The sequence below is a fragment of the Vombatus ursinus genome, unplaced genomic scaffold, assembly GCF_900497805.2.
Source record: "Vombatus ursinus unplaced genomic scaffold, bare-nosed wombat genome assembly UNPS02014812.1, whole genome shotgun sequence".
Taxonomy (NCBI): Eukaryota; Metazoa; Chordata; class Mammalia; order Diprotodontia; family Vombatidae; genus Vombatus; species Vombatus ursinus.
Genome location: NW_020954590.1, coordinates 74,075,011 through 74,078,896, shown reverse-complemented (window position 1 = coordinate 74,078,896; position 3,886 = coordinate 74,075,011). Strand labels below are relative to the sequence as shown.

General features: G+C 39.3%; 1 pseudogene; it reads left to right on the top strand.

Moving 5' to 3' along the window:
• The first annotated feature begins 215 nt into the window (after positions 1-215).
• On the top strand, positions 216-602 carry LOC114053717 (annotated as a pseudogene).
• The last annotated feature ends 3,284 nt before the right edge of the window (positions 603-3,886 follow it).

Genomic DNA, 3,886 nt, shown 5'->3' with positions numbered 1-3,886 from the left:
AAGCCCTATTTTAGGGATGAGGAAACTGAGGTTCAGAGTGGGAACGGGATCCAAGATCACCCATTCAGCAAGAAGCTGAACTGGGATCAGAGCCATACCTAGTGCAATGGACATAGGGCTTTGTTCCAATGTACTGAAACTTAGAGAATCCACTTTAATGCACACTGCCTTTCAGTAGTTTGGTAGAACTTAGTGAAAAATAATTAGTTAAGGCGATGGCTTCAAAGTAACTGCGGGGTACCTGGGCGCTAGCGGTCCAGGCCCTGAGGGCCTTTGGCCCTGCTCGGGTGGCCGCTCACTCCATGGCGACTGGAGGAGGTATCCCTTCTGATGAGGAGCAGGCTACTGGCTTGGAGAGAGAGATTATGATGGCTGCAAGGGATGATTTGGATCCATACAATGTCCTAGCCCCAAAGGCAGCTCCAGGGACTAAGGAGGAACCCAGCCTGGTCCCTTCCATCACTGACAAGCGAATAGTGGGCTGTGTCTGTGAAGAGGACAACAATGCAGTCATCTGGTTCTGGCTTCACAAAGGCAAGACATACCGTTGCCCTAACTGTGGAACCCATTACAAGCTGGTACCCCACCAGTTTAGCCACTGAGTCCCTGGACTGGTTTTCTTGAGATGTGTTGTAATGTTTTCTTCCCTCCAATAAAAGACTAGCTGTTTCCCTGGCTCTCCCACAATAAAAAAAATAAATAATTAGTTAAAATAAAGAAAGCTAGCAGATTGAGAGTATTTGTAGTAAATTCCACCTGTTATCTACTAATCAATTAGTCCTTCCTTCTACTCAACTGAAGGATAGACACAGGGACTTGTCCCATTATTTAATTGGTTGAAGGCACTTCCAGGGAAGGAAACTTCTACCTCTTTGAAACTTAGAAACTTTCAGAGTTGCCTGGAGCATGGGAAAATCACATAGCCAGTTTATATCAGAGGTGGGACTTGAAGCCAGGCCTTTTTGGTGTTGAGATTGGTCTTTATCTTTGATGCAACATTGCTTCTTATTTGTCTTTTTAATATACATTATTTTTAAAAAAACTTTGGAGGCAATCAGTGTTAACTGACTTGCCTAGGGCCACACTTCTAGTAAGTGTCTGAGGCTGGATTTGAATTCAGGTCCTCCTGACTCCAGGGCCTATTCTTGGAATGCCCTATTCGCTACACCACCTGGTTGCCTCCTTATTTCTCTTAAATGTTTCTTATATTATATTCATATAATGACTTACAAAGCTGATCTGAAAGAATCCTTAATGGTACTAGGGCTGGGCAACAAAATTGCTAGTTATGCTGTGTCTGGGATTAGAACCCAGGTCATCTTAAAAATGAATTTTTGATACGATCTGTTCATAGTAGTTTATTAGTTACTTCCTTCATATCCCCTTCTGTTTATTACTTGTTTACTCATCTTTACATTTATGAATATGTTCCTTTATGTCTTTATCTATAATATATATACATATACACACATGTGCATAACATATACACACATATGGTTATAGTCAGCATGTATACATAGGTTGAACTCTTTTGATTGATTGTATACTTCAGAAAGGAAGTTTTACAGTGTTCTTGGACTTGATACAATTATCATGATGTCACTTTGAAACAAAAAAGTGGAGGACTTCTTCGTCCACAGGGAATTCCTCTCATCCTTGGTCTTTGCCGTATATCTTTCATAACATGGCAAACAGTTTTGATGACCTTGCATCTGAGAGGGTCATTGCACAAGGATTTCTTTTTTTTTTTAGTCTGTCTTTCAAGATTTCATTTTTGTTTTTTTTGCTTTTTGGCAAGGCAATTGGGGTTAAGTGACTTGCCCAAGGTCACATAGCTGGCGTCAAGTGTCTGAGGCCAGATTTGAATTCAATTCTTCCTGACTCCAAGGTCAGACCTCTATGCACTGTACCATCTAGCTGTCTCCAAGGTTTCTTGTAGAAATTTGACATTCTCATAGAAGATACTTTGTTAGAGGAATATCTTTAGGGGGGTGTTTTGTGGTACTAAATCAAATACTTTTTATATTCAGCAAAGAAAAATCACAGTGGAATCTTGTATTTCCTGTACCATTTGGCATTTGCATGACTGAACACATCACTGACTGGAAAATATTGCTTGTGAAAGCATGCTGGTTCCTTTCAACTAGCATGTCCTCTATACATATGTAGATTATTCATGCAAGGAATTCAGCCTAATTACCCATGTAGAAAAACATTAAGTGCGTACTTTTATCCAAACAATGATAAGCATTTGGATGGACAACCCATGGAATAGATCTACTGTCTTAGACAGATACTGAAAATAGACAACAAATGAAAAGGAAGGATCTGGAATGAAACATAAGGAGGAAGGTTGTGTGTATTACCTTTGGAACATTGCTCAGTGTTTTAAATGGCCTGACCCTTCTTTTTTTAAACTGATACCCAGGCGATGCTAAGAGACCTAGAGAAGGCCTCCAGTATGTAGGGTAGACCCCCTGTGGAAGAAGAAATGGAGGAGAGTTGCACAAAATAAGAAATCACGAGTAATTTGGAAAGAGCACTGACGAGTTATAGGAGCGGGATTCAAATTCCATCTCAGTTTAATACTTTTGCGACCTTAGGAAGGTCACTTAACCTCTCTTGACCTAAATTTCCTCATCTGTAAAAATTAGGGGGTTGCACAGGATGGCCTCTAGAGACACTTCTAGCTCAAGCTCAGGGTTTAAGCTATTGTGATTCTCTTCAGATCACCATCTGCACCATTAAAAGATGTGTCAGCATTATTGATGAGATCATAGATAGATTGAAGTGTAGAAGGTAGAGTGTATATTGCCCTTCTCATTCTATTTTCTTTCACAGTACTTCACAAGACTTTCCAATTTTCTTTACATTCTTCATATTTATCATTTTAATGGAATTGAATTATTGTGTTACATAGTTTAATATCACATAATGTAGTTTATTCTACTATTTGCCAATCCCTGGCTACTCAGATTATTCCTGGCTATTCAGAATATCAGATAATGCTTCCACGTTTATTTTTCATAGAATCAATTTACAAGTGTAAGGCCTACAGAGCTTCTGCCATGTTGATGGGCAAATCATGCCTCAATGGGGAGTGAGTACTGAAAAGATTGAAGGCTTTATCAGAAGACATCTAAAGGATTTTTGAGAGCTAAAAACTTTTCTAGGATCCTGTGGTGGCTATAAAAATTTCTGAAGAATGATCACCATTAAGTTTTTCAATAAACTCACAAGTGGGTAGGATATGATTTTGAAGAACTAAAGGGATAAAGGGAGAAATCCAATCTAAACCTTCTGACAGCATTTGGAAGTTATTGGGACAAGAAACATAACCAATGGAGAGACTTAGTCAACAGCCTGATAATGCACCAGTACTGGGTAATATAGATCCAAGCAAGTGCTTTGAATTATGTACAGATGCCTGTCTATAATAGTAGAGAGCAATTTTATATCAAGAAAGTAATGGGCACAAGAGGCCTGGAATTTGCCAGGAGATGACTTACTGGCAGATACATTGTTCTGTACACTTTGGAATTCTTGGTTTCGAAATGAATTGTCACTGAAAAATTTTGAGATTATGTGAATGAAACTCCATTTTAAGTGTAAACTGATAATAATCTACTGACACATTATGACCAGTGCCAAGCTGAATGTTTCCTTCCAGTTATGGGTAGTGGGACTGGCCAATTATGATTTCATTGTGAGCTATCAGTCAGGGAAGATGAATGTGATCCAGCTGTCCTATTCCATTAGTAATGTGATTGAAGCAATGGCATACCCATTTATGGGTAAAGGCAATCCATGATCCAAATGGACCCAGGCCACTAAATGCAGCTGGATGTTGAGCAATTCCATTTTAGAGTATGTATAGCATCAGTGG